This window comes from Manis pentadactyla, chromosome Y, assembly GCF_030020395.1.
Source record: "Manis pentadactyla isolate mManPen7 chromosome Y, mManPen7.hap1, whole genome shotgun sequence".
NCBI lineage: Eukaryota > Metazoa > Chordata > Mammalia > Pholidota > Manidae > Manis > Manis pentadactyla.
In genome coordinates, this window is record NC_080039.1 from 2,202,538 (window position 1) to 2,216,358 (window position 13,821).

Here is a 13,821-nt window from a genome sequence, read left to right on the forward strand (position 1 = left end):
GAGTGGATGGAGAGAATTTCAGTGGAATCACCATCTCAGAAGCAGAAAACCAGGTGAATAGAGTTCTTGTAAAGTAGGTGCTAAGGTTCAAGTTTGGGGAAAAAAAAAGTAGGAGGAGATAAGGTTCAACTATTTTACTCAAAACTAACAAACACAAATCTATGACAAATCAATTCCACTCCTAGGTATTTACCCAAAGGAAATGAAAACATGCTCGCAAAGACTTTTATGAGAATGTTCATGAAAGGTTTATTCATAAGAGCCCCAAACTGGAAATAGCCCGGATGTCCATTAATAGAATGGACAACCTGTGGAATATCCATACAATTAAATTATACTGGTAAGCAATGGACAACCATTGGTACATATGCAGCAACATGGAAAAACCTCAGAAGCATAATGATGAGTTTAAGAAGCCTTCCACAAAGGGCACATACTGTATGATTATATTTACATGAAGTTCTAAAACAGATAAAACTGGCAGAAAAAAGAGAACAGTGATTGTCTCTTAAAGGAAGTGGAGCTAGGGGTGGGGAATGACTAGAAAGGGGTACAAGGGAACTTTGTGGGATAATGGTAGTATTTTCTATCTTGACCAGGATTTAGGTTACAGAGGTGCAAGTATCTATTTGTCAAAACTCAGCAAGTGTACATTTAAGATTTGTGCATTTCATTATATGTAAACTTTACATCAGAAGAAAAAATAAATATCAAACTCTAGTTAAAGATATGTATGCTGAAGTTTTTATGCAATAGATCGTTGAAGTCTACAATTTACATTGAAATTCACCAAAAATAAGATGGATTGAAGGGAAAGATGGATACATGAAGTACAGTTAAATGTTAATGATAAAATCCAGGTAGTGGATATATCAATATTTATTTTAAAATTCAACTTTCATGTATGTTTGAACATTTTCATAAAATGCTGGAATATGTATAATTAGCATTATGTGCCAACTGAGTAGATCCTGGGCAGGGGTACGTTAAGTGAAGGGAAGGAGTAAGGGTTTAGATACTGGGTAAATTAGGTAGAAATGACACATTATTAACAAAACAGGAAACCAAGAAGAGTCCATGTTTTACATGGCCTGGAGAGAAGAAAAAGGGAGATAACAATGAATTTCATTATAGACAGACTGAGTTTGAAAGTAAGAAAGCCAAATGTAGCAAGTGGCTAGACACAAGTACCTGAAAATTCAGAGGCCAGGGCTAGACAGATTTAGGAACCATCTATATAAAGGTGATAATGAAGCTTTAAGGTAAAGAAAAAGGAAAGAATGGAGGTGAAGATGATCTTGGTAACTACCATATGGGCTAGGAAGAAAAAAAAACAGAACAGAGAAGCAGCTAAAAAATCAAGATAACGTTAAAGTAAAGAAAGTATAAATAAGCTACAATTTTCAACTACAAATCTCTTTTGAAAAACACTGCCAAACAGAGGTGTAAAACAAAGAATTTCCTATGGGAAACTGCTCTTTACTTTGATGGAGGAAACAACACATGGCTGAAATCCACGACAAATCAGACCCCCAATTCCTCCAAACAAAAACATTCTCCAAATCTTTGAAATTAGGTTGGAATTACATTTAGGTAGGTAATCCTAAATACCAAAGATTACAACAGTTTCATACACTTATGGTAGGAATTTATGAAATGAAGAAAAATTTGTTATCGACTCCTGCTTTTCAAGAAAAACAGTTGAGAAAGTAAAGATATCCAGTTGAGAATGTTCTTCAGGGAGAAACATCTCAGACCTAAATAACCCTCACCCAAGTCTCAAAATCTACTTACCTTGAGGCAGATCATTGCCACTTGGATCACAGGAATAAGGTGGAGGTGGAGGTGGAAGAGGTGGAGGTGGTAAATTTGAAGCCTCTCCCACCTCAAGAGGATAAAGAGAATAGGAAGGATAGGAAGGATAGGAAGGATAAGAAGGATAGGAAGGATAGGAAGGATAGGAAGGATAGGAAGGATAAGAAGGATAAGAAGGATGAGGAGGAAAAGGAGGAGGAAGAGGAGAAACAGGTGGTGTTGGTAGATAGGCAGCAGTAATAGGAGCAGAGAGGTATGGACAGGATGGTGAGGTGATCACTAAAAAAGAAACAAAAAGTAGCAATGCACAACCTTAATACCTTACAAGCCATAGCTCATTGTCTACTCCTCCTCCACCCCCAATATGTCGAACAACTCTAATTCTTATGTTTTGACTTAAAATAAAAAACTTGGAAGGTAAGTTGCCCATATTCTTAGACAAGCCAGTCAAAAACTAGGATTTATTACAGGTTACTTTTAGTTTTGTAAATTACTTGAAATTAAGACGAAAAAAAACTGAAAGTGAAGAACTTTGACTACCAAAGACTTTAAACATTAGCTAACAAGTACATAAATAAAATACCATTAAAGCAAAATTTTTACTTAGCTTAATACAAAATTAAGGATGTTTTCAGACATCTGCCACTATTGGATCATTAAGAAGCTAGTAAGAGAGACTAAATTGCACAGATTACAGATGCAGTAATCCTTGAAGGTTTCTACTTGTAGCATTGGAGTAACATAAGGAACTCTAAATCATGATATTTCCATTTCTAAGCATGTACAGAATCTAAAACAGGCTAGCTGAAATACCTTATTCCTTTAACTTTCTACACCTGTTACTATGTTTTAAAAACAATATTCATATAGGAGTCAGTTTTTGACAATTAAAATATAAATATGTTCAAATATGAATACATTTCTCTATGATGATAAAGAAAACAATGCAGTTCCAACCTAGTAAAAAATATCCCTATATATACATAGTATGCCAGAAAATGTGTTACATTTTTGACAAAAGGTGAGTGATAGAACCTTTCAAGTTTAACTGAATTATTTTAGCTGACTTAGAAAGTCAAGTACTAAATTTTATCATTGTTACCCGCACTTTAATTTTAATCCTGAGAAGTATAGAAAATTTAGTCTTGTTCTTCAATAAAGGTTTAAATTCAGTTTTAGAACACTTAGTTCAACTAACAGTCCACACAAGCTGAATTTGTTATCCTAGTAATTTAATGAGGAATAAGGCCAAGTATTAGAAGTAAACCACACTGTTTTCATTCACTAACATAAATATTAATAACACACTTATCTATACTCTTTATACAGTTACAGGCTAATAGTAATAGGAAATCTGTGTCTTAGGGTAATATAAAACTTGATAAACAGCTCTTTAGGGGTGATGAAACTTCTTTTTTGGTTGTGGTGTTATACAACTCTATGTATTGTGAAAACTTAAACAACTGGGCACCAAAAGACAAATTTTATTGTATCTAAGTTAAACTTTAAAAACGTGCTCAACTGTTTTGGAGTTTTGTTTTGCATATAGAAATATTCACCTGTATAGTTTTAGAAGAGGAATCTAATTTTTAGAACATCTCCAAATGCTTTGAAGACCTCATGGATTTGTTTACTCTTATTCTCTTAAACTAGCACTCAAATCACACCATTTTAAAAAAGCAAATGGAGTAAATTCACTCAGCTGAAGACAGAATGTGGTCATGATCACTAAATAAAAACCAAGTATTAGACATAGATGTAGCTAAGTAAGTTCTCACGGGCCTGAGAGGATCAACGGCACAAGAGATACGGAGGTTAACTTTATCTGAACTCAACGTACTTGTAAGTACATAATGTAATAAACCCCCTAAGAAAAAGCTTTCATAATTTCTAGCTACTCTCTAGAGATACATGAGTATTCTCATTCACAGTTTTAATAGGGCTCTATAGGCTTAAAGGGTATATAATTCAAGAGGTAACTCCAGGACAATGGAACTTTTCTAAAGTATTAGTGGAAACCAATGTAATGTACTAAAAATGCTTATTCTCCCTTGTCTTTGTAGGTGCAGTCTGCTTCAGGACATTTCAGGGGAGAATATGAATATGCATAGTAAGATTCGGCCTCTTACAGATCAGGCCTGGACCTAGGTGTAGTGAGGTGCAAAACTGAAGGGGCCACCAAGTTAACACTCAAAATAACCCATGGCAAGTAAGATATAAAAATTCTAAATTAAGACAGGATCCAAGCCTGCACCTGCATGACCCCCAACAATGAATGTCTCATTCAACTCACCCTAAGCCTGGCATACAGATTTTATATTTAAAGTTTCAATACTTTATCATGGATATTTTCTGCTTTAACCTTTATTTTTTAAATAGTGCATTAAAGTACTATCTTGATTATTGTGGGTTTTTGGCACTTCCTTAAATCTTGCATCCAAGGCAAATGAGTCCCTAGTCGCAGCTCTGACAAGCACCTTCGAAGTTACCAAAACTCAGTTGACAGGATTTAATGCTTATGAGGAGACTCATTTTAAAGGCAATCATAGCATCTAGTAGGTAAGAAGTGGCTTAAAACAGGATGAAATGGTGTGCCAGAGAAACACATGAGTAACATAATGCGAAATATGATTTGTTTCATCTAGAGGACTGACGGGAATGATAAAGAATAACTAAAAAGCAGCCATGAACTAGTAGACTTACAGCTGAGGTTCCTAAGTGACTCAAAAAACAAAAAGTAAAATAAATGAAGGCAGTATACATTTTTAGAAATATCTACATAGAACACAATTTGGCATTTAAAGAGTAAGCGTTCGATGACTGTAAGTGAGGTATTACAATGTTTAATTCAGCTGTTACTTCATTTTTTTTAAGCTCATGCATCTGCTAGAAACAGAATGGTATTTCCTTACAATTAGCACAAAGTAGTAAAACAGGGTCTACATTAACATTTGCAGTGAAAATTTTCTATGGTAATTAACATATACTGCATGGTTTTGTTCTAGGCACTGTGCTAAACAGTTAATTTTTAAGTTCTACATCAAAGAAAACACATCAAATGAATTATTTTAAAGTGGACACTATGAAGGTCAAGTAAAACTTTGCCAGCCATTCAAGAAAAATTCCATGTGCCCCATCCCAATCATAACCCTCCCTTTCCCACCATAATTAACTGTTATCCTTTCATAATATCATTTCCTTATGGTCTTAAGGGTTTTGTTACCCAAATATGTGTCCCTAGATAGTTTTCTTAAGTTTATGTCTTGAATCTCTTTTAAGTCTGTTGGTCCTTTCTCCACTTCTGTCATTTCCTTTCAGTTTTTTTTTTTGAAGAATCTGGGCCCTTGGACCTGTTTAATTTCCCAGTCTGGATTTTGCTGATCACATACACTTGGTGCATTTCAACATGTTCTTCCACATTTCCTGAAACTGGGCAGTTGGATCCAGGAGGCTGGATCAGACTCAGGATTAATTCCCTTGGCGCTTCTGTAAGTAACATATGACTGCCTCTGCAATCTCAGCAGCTATTTCTGCTTAATACCCATCCATTCAGTAAGGACTGCAAAATGATTATGTTCTGCCCCTTTTATTCACTGATCATATATATATATATATATATATATATATATATATGCATGTATATTAGTATTCTAACTACACACACACACACACACACAGAAACATTTGCCCTCAACTACTATTTGGTTACACATTGGTTCAGTTCATATAAGGCAAGCAGGATAAATGCTTCTTTCACTTGATTTTGCAGTGTTCAAGAAAATGAACTGGTTTCCTATCATCCTCTTAAGGTAACAAATTTAAAAACATTAAGAAATTTAAAATTTAACACATTTTATGTGTTCTAACCTACTGTAATTATCATTGCTGAGGCTTAAATTATTCCATTTTTGGCCAGTGGGAACCTGTTCAAGACAGGTCCTAAGTCCTTTTGACATGAGTCTAGTAACTCTTCCTAGCTATCTGCCATGACAAAATGATCCAGGCTAATCTTGAACATTTCTTGCAGCCATTTCTCCACAAAGCCCCCACCTTTTTTTAAGTGGGGAATAGTATTTCAAGACTACAAATTGAGTGCTAAGGTTATTCATCATTTCTAGGCCTTTTCTGTGGACAAAGCTATGAAAAATACACATTTATTTAAAGATAAAATACCTTAAGTTTATATCGATACTTTCAAATTTGGGACCACAGAAGCTTTTACTCAGCCTCTTTATCACATCTGTATTACCTTTCTTCCATATTGAGACTCCTGGTTTGCTAGGACACGAGGGGATAAAATTAGAATATCCCATACTCACTCTTGTTTTAGCCACGATTCATTTCAGAACAATCTGAGTGAACTTGATATGATTCATGAAAGCATTAAAAAATGCTTACCACATGGTCCCTCAACTCTCCCATTTTTAAAAATAGCTATGCTGTATCTACAATGTCTAAGTATAAGGCTGTTGCTATTACACAGTAAATTCTCAACCTCTAACCTGTTTGTATTAATTCTTCCAGTAATTATGTATTTAATACCATCAGATCTTATGCTGATATTTCTAATTGTTTTAGTAGTCTTAAAGTCAAAGCTCATTCTCTAGTACACTGATGTCCATTCAATACAACTTTCTGTGATGGCAGAAATAACACTTCTGGGATGTCCAATATAGTTGCCTCTATCTCTATGTGACTTTGAGCAGTTGACATGTGGCTGGTGACTGAGCAACTGAAAGCTTATTCAACTATAATTAACTGAAATTTAAATAGTCACATGTGGCTAGTGATTACCCTGCTTGATGGCATGGCTTTAGTAGATTCTTCAGGAAGGGCTCATGCAACTAAGATTCTCTCAATTCTTACATCTGCCTTTAGGCTTGATAATCAGTTTAATTAGATATAAAATCTTTGGTTTACATTCTTATTTATTATCTCAAATGTTACTCCATTTTCTTCTGGCAGAGGCTATTAAGTTTGATGAATTGCATTTCATTTTTTCATGTCCCATAGGCTCTTTCATCTAGATTACAAAAGGACTTTTTCTTTAAAGTCCAGACATTTTACTAGAATGTTCTGCTGTTGCTTGCTCTGGGTCAATATTCTCAGGTAAGCAGAGTGCTATTTCAGTACACAGTTTTAAAGCTTTTTCAATTTCATAAAAGTTTTCTGAATTAGAGGTGTTACCATTTGTTCTTTCTCCTTACTTTGGTTTTCTTCTTCAGGGAGGACTTCTACAGTGTTTAGTCTCCTCTGCCTATGTTTAATACATCACTTTTAATTTTTTTAATCTTCCTTTTCTTCATTTTAGATTTCCCTTCTTTCTTACATCTTTCTCTTAAAGCATTATCTGTTGTATATTTTTGGTCATGTTTGTTATAGTTTTGCCTTCATTACTGAAATTACTTTCTTCCATTTCTAATGCTTTCCTGAAGTCTGTCACATATGAGTTTTTCTAACTCATTTGCTATTTTTCTACCATTTTACTAATGTCTTTAGCTCATTCTGAAAGTTAATTAAGTAGGCATATTTCTGACATACCTCATGCCTTTAGGGATATTATTTTTTCCCCTCAAAATATCTTTGTACAGAATTTTATTTTTCACTTTTCTTCCATTCATTTTTAAGTGAAATTATTTTTCATGAACTTTAGAATGAGTACAGGTAAGCTTTTCTAACTTCGTAGGATTTTATTTTCTTGTGCAGTATTAAAAACCATGAATGCTTTCTAGGATGCCTTGACTCTGTTCTCAACTTCAATCAGGACCTGCTCTTTTTACTATACTGATCAATTTTGATTGCACTCTCAGCAGTTTCTCCTTGGAATGTCAGTTTTGAGTGTTCTTAGGGGCTAAATTGTTCCAAGCCCTTCAATTCCTTTACCATGTACCCAAAGCACTCACCCAGTATTGGAGAGGTCAAATCCCTTCCCAGTCTTAGCTGCTCCTTCCAAATTGGCTGCCTCACTTTCCCATGAATTATTAGCTCTTTTGTAGTTCTCCTGTTCTCAGGTCAATCAGACAACAGCCCCAGTGCTTCTGTTTTCTTGCACCCACACAGACCTGATAGCATGCAAGTCTTGTGACTGGTGGTTTGTCCCGACCTGTTTAAATCTGGGGGGTTCAGGGTGATGCTTTGGTCTCCTAGTTTTGTTGTAAGTATTGTCCATGGTTTGGATTTGCTATTTCCATTTTATTTGAAGACTCAGATTGAAAACTTATGCTGCTGACATTACCTTTCCAGAATTCTGAGAACTTTAAATTACCATTAGATCAGAAAGGTTCAAAAACTTACCCAAAGTTACACAGCTACTAAGTTGTTAAACCAAGATTCAAGCCTAGATTTCTTAAATTCTGGAACCCATAATTCTTTATTACAACATTCATGGGAAAATGATTCATTATATGGGAAGTATTTTATAGCAAACGTTTTACAAATTATCTGTGAAGGGAGAAACATCTCTAATTCCTGTACAATAAAACTTGACTCAAAGTTTAAGAAACTTGTGAAGTCCTCTAAACTCTCAGTGGAGTAGCAAAATAGCTACAAAATCATATCAAAGCAAAATTTGCAAGAAAAAAACTGAAACTCTGGCTCTTAATATCACGGATTCCTCAACTATAGAACATACTTTATTAACTAGCTTAAATTTAATACTGGTTATTAAAGTAATCCTATCTAATCACTAGAATTGTTGTATGTGCATGTTCGTGAATAGCAAAAGAGGTTTCCAAAGTAGCAACCACTGATAACCTACCTGGCCTGCCTTGTGTAGGTGGAGATACAAATAGAGGCTGCATAACATTCTCTGAGGGAACTGAAGTGGTATTACCAGCTTGATTAGCTGCTGCACAGTTTGATAAGACTGAAGCTGGAACATTACTGGCACAGGAAGCTGCAAATCCTGCAGAATTTACCAGCACCTGTAAGTGTGGAAGAAAGTTTAAAACTCTAAGTTCAATTTTTCAAATAATATTGGTCTCTTACCTCATCCTAAATTTCATGAATTAGTATTCTGACTACTAAAACATCGAGAAGTCAATCTTTACGTAAACCCTGTATGGGAAGGAAGTTTTGGGAAGTTTTAGTAAATGACATAGACTTGACAGGTAATTTGTATTAGCTTACTCATTATACAAGAGATCCAGAGTAGAATATGAGTAGTCTAATGCCAGCACACAGAACCGTGTGTTGATCACAATAGATGCTCAATTTGTTGAATGAATTTACTACTCATTGTGCCAGGCACCACAAAGTACAATAATAATTAATATAGAAATAAAAGCAGCTTCTTGAAAGTACGATGAAGGGCAAAGTGAACAAGGGGAAAAAAATGATTCTCCTCTGTACAGACCATTGCAACTGCTTGATAACACAATGAAGATTACCTTCTGGGGGTAGTTGTATGAGGTAACTGTGTCCTGAGGAGACATAGAACATGGTCCTCTGTCCTGAAGAGACTTTAATGAATACAGAAATATAGTTAAATAAAGGGAAATCAAGAAACCAAACAACATATTAATAAAAAAATCTGCTCTGTTTCAACATCTCCTAAAATTAAGCGAATATGGTATATCCTCAAAGTATTCAAATTTGGAAGTGACTACTAAGGTAATATTCCAGAAGGTATCAATCTGCTGCCTGACTGAGGTGACTGCTCTATTTCTGATCTACAGAGATCCTGATCATATGCAACTCTAGTCCCAATGTAGATACTAAAATAAAATGGAGGACTGTAATGTAAACACTTTCTTCGTGGCCTTCCTTGCCTTAGAAGCTTCAACATCAGTAGGACCAGCAGCAGTTTTGCTAAAAGAAAGCATGCCATTTGAAGATGTAACTTAAGACAAAGGTAGGTATCTGGTTGTTCAGCCACATCCTATCCAAGAAGGATGTAGTATAGTGCAAACACTGCTCCCCTCTGGTTCAAGACCTTGTCTTTGTCAAAGTAAAATGATTTTAAAGTGCTCAGAGTTATGCATGACAAATGGTCATGACAGAAAGAAAAACTAGCAGTGGAAATTGGTAATAATGATAACGCAGAGGGTATCAAGGGAAGTAATCACAGGAAACAAGAGGAATCACACTGTGACAAAGGTGAGCCTAACTTACATGGACATAAGATTGAATGTTTCTAAAGTCTGTTCAACTACAGCCAAAGCACCTGCCAGAAAGCAATCTTTGGCCCTGGCTCTGAAGATCCAGTATCAATGTTAAACTCTAGGAAAATATTTAGTTGAGAACTGGGCATGAAAATAAGATGTAAGAATAAATGTTCACAGTTTTTCAGAAGTCCTGTGCCCAGAAATCTCTAAGTTCTGCATTGGTCCTCTCCCCTCAGAATGCTGTGAAAAAATTACTTAGGAACTTGCTATGGATTTGGTGACTAGAGGGTAGAAGTGGAGCACATTATGAAGAGATTGAAAGCTACTGGTGATGTATGATAAAGTAAATTCAGAACAAAAGAGAATATGTGGCAAGTGAAAATAAGTGAACAGAAAGAAATGTCTACTCTTATTATCCCTGATGTTAAGATTTTTTTACTTGTTTTCTTCATTTTTTGTGCAAGTCGCTGTTTTAAGTGAAAGGCTATTTTAAGAGACACGTGATATGAGACTAGTAATGATGGAGGGGGAAAAACCTATTTCTCTAGATGGGGCAAAGAAAGGAAAGGAGAAGTAAGGGGAAAAGAATTACACATCATAGTTTTCACCTTCCTAAGATGGCCTAAACAGTAAAAACAAAAATCTTGTACCTGAAGCTATCAAAGTTAAAATTAATCAAAGTTAGAGAACGGAGGGTAGTTATTCAAGTTCTTCACAAATATTCCAGTTCTCCTGGGTACATGGTAGGTTGCTCTTCTGGCCTCATCTAAAGTGAGGTATGGCCATGTGACTTGCTTGGCCAATGAAATACAAGCAGAAATACTAAGAACCAGTGTTCAATTTCCTATCTTTAGCCCTGCCAAGGTGACTGTGAAAGCCCAAGTCCAACAGTCTGAGTCCCTGAGTGACTATGATGAACAAAGGCCTGCAACTAACCTGCACTGGACATACAATATCAGCAAGAAAACTTTCCTGTGTGATGCTGCTGAGATTTTCAGAGGTTGATACTACAGCTAACCTGACTAAACAGTAGTTGGTAACTAGAAGTAGGGTGCTGCTGTAACAAAAACCTAACTTGAGAAGATTATGAACTTGAAGCCATTGGGGGAAGACATTTAGAAAACAATGTAAGTTTCATATTGTGATTACTAGTAGACGAGTTTAATAAGGTATCCTAAGACAGACATGTATATAAAAGTAGTTTGCAGGCAAAAATGAAAGGGAATAGAGTCCTTGAATACAGAAACTTGTAGGGTTGAAGCAACTGCTTCAACACACAACTATACAGATAAAATTGATAAATGCTCTGAACAACAAAGAACAGTTAAAACTTGGCTTCAAAGCAAGAATCCAAACTAAGAATATAGCACCTAATGAATCTTGAACTTTACCAAAATGGCTCATGAAAAAGCATCCAAAGATGGATCTTCCATCAATTCCTGATAAGCTCAAGGTATCTGCAGTTAGGTAAGAGAGAGACATAGGAATAAGAAAGCAAAGAATTATAGCAAATCTAAGTAGTATATCTATTTAAAAAAAAAGAACTGGCAGTATGGCTATTGGCACTTGAAACTAACAGGAACCAAAGCAGCAGCATAGTAAATCAGTCGAAGAAACTATAACAACTAAAACCGTGCAACTGAGACAAAATGTCCCTTGGGCCCTCAATTTCCTATAAGTATAAAGTAGGTTGAGTACCCAAGAGTTCTAGAAAACAGTGAACGAGGGAGCCCCTCTGGGGAGCAGTCCCCAGGCCTCAGCTGAGGGTCCTCACAATGTCTGTCTATCATAACACACTTGTTACAAGCAGGTAATGTTTCTCCCATTTTCCCCAAGTGGGAATTTTTACTGCAGTTTTTCAGTCCCCACTCCCCTGTCATAACCTGGGTGTGTAGGAGGTAAATTATTTTGTCTCTTTAATTTTAGGCTTCCAGATCAAGAGGAGCCACATCTGGACACAATACAGAAAGCACTACACATTTCCCAGAAACCTTGGACTGAGTTTAATTACACTGAACATGATTTTGGGGTTGACACCCTTGAGGTGAAATCAAGCATTCTGCCTATAGGAGGGAGTTTGAGCTGAACTGTTTTAGTCCTTAAGTGCTTTTAAAATATTTCCAGCTTTTTGACTTCCAGGCACAGAGAAATTAGATTCTTCAGTGGGACATACTCTGGCTGATGAAAAAGAAGTGCAAAGAAAGTGACTCATAGCATCTCCAGGTGGAAGCTGTAAGAGGCAGTGCACCATTCACTACCTTTTGGTTCCTGCCTTGGAAATCATGGTTGGAGCTTCCATCAGCCTGAGTCCCTGAGCAGAGCCCTCCTGTAGACCTCCACTGGACATGCAGCATGACCAAGAGGCAAACTTTTGTTATATTAGGTGAGATTATGGACCATTCCTACTAATACAAAAAGCGTGATAAAATCCTCTAAAATATCATGCCTGATGTTTTAATTTCCTCTTGTATTGACATGTATTAGGAATATCTGTAAACAGATTAATTTCAGAAAAGGGGTGTGATCTTGAATGAGTTACTTAATTTCTGGATCTCAGTGTCTTCATCCATAGGATGGGAATGATACCCTAAATACCTTATAGGATTGTTATGATTAAAATATATTTATATGTATAGCTGTTAGAACAGTGCCCTAGTACACAGTAGGAGCTATAGGTGCTGGCCATTATTGTTAAATACCTACCAAGTTTGCTGTAGATTCAGTTGTGCTATGAACATCTGAAGTTTCATAGACTGGTTCTAGAGAATATAGCCAAAGTAAAGTAAAAAGTGAGCATTATTTTAGAGTCTGAAATTTTATAAAATAATGATTAATGTCAGATTACATCTAGATCTCACTGACCTGAAGGATACATATATTCTTTGTATTTATATAAAAGACAGAAGAAGGATGTTCGTGTAGGGCTTTTTAGCTCAGCAGAGCCAAATGGCCAAATAAAACTTGCTTTTTCTCAAGTTTTATTGATACGTGTTCAAAGCCAAAATGTATGCATCCTTGAAACAAGTGATCGGAGATACTACAGCCAGAAAACGGCTTTAAACAATACAAATCTCTCCTCTGAAAATTCCCTTAGTTCTTAGAGGTCAGGCAGGGGTTAAAAAAAGAAAAACAGCTATGTCCAATTTTTCCAGTGATTAAGTTCATTGCTCTAGAGTTAGGACTGTCTAGATTTGAATCCTGATGAACTATATTACTTTAGGCAGGTTATTTAGTTTGTATCTCAATTTCTTCACCGTAAGACATGGATAACAGAACCTAGCTCATCAATAGGTGGGGATGGGTGAAAAGGACACGGTGCTTGACATAAGAGTTAATGGTGTACAAAGTAATCTGAGTATAATCCATAGTTTGCTAAGGTTAAACATTACAGATATGTCATGCCTCATCTGTTTTTTCCACCTGTTTCAGGTAAATAATACATTTAAAATCGGTTTGTTCTCAAAGGATGGCTTAGTGGATTCTGGTACTTTGCTTTACGATTGCTATGCCATTGAAATGCAGAGAAAGTCGATCTTCAACTGGACAGTTTTCCACCAAGCAAAACCCCACAGGTCAAAACTGGATTTGATTCTTAAATACATCACTTATCAAACATGCATGCATGCAACCACTCCAAACATCAGGATTTAAGGTGAGAAACAAAGACTGTGATTATGCCACTACAAGTGAGCAGTACATCTGAAGGTACCCACCAGGCTAAAGAGAGAAGACAAAAGGACCATGCTGAGTAAAAGAGCAGAGAGTACACATCCTTAAGCACATGCACCTACAAAGTCTTCACAGATTGATCCTGTGCTACATGTTTTCTTATTAAATTTCTAGAAATATCTATTTCCTTCTACATAAGTAACAGAAAGAGGAGCATCACAAGAAAATAAGC

At 35.9% G+C, this 13,821-nt stretch overlaps 1 long non-coding RNA gene and 1 pseudogene across 1 annotated transcript; one reads left to right on the plus strand and one right to left on the minus strand.

The window, feature by feature from the left end:
- LOC130682181 (putative bifunctional UDP-N-acetylglucosamine transferase and deubiquitinase ALG13) overlaps window positions 1-13,821 on the minus strand; it is an 87,549-nt pseudogene that overhangs the window by 7,574 nt on the left and 66,154 nt on the right.
- Window positions 9,214-12,236, plus strand: LOC130682137 (uncharacterized). Its single transcript, XR_008995406.1, has 3 exons — window positions 9,214-9,667; window positions 10,775-10,920; window positions 11,847-12,236. It is a non-coding gene; the product is annotated as an uncharacterized LOC130682137 (long non-coding RNA).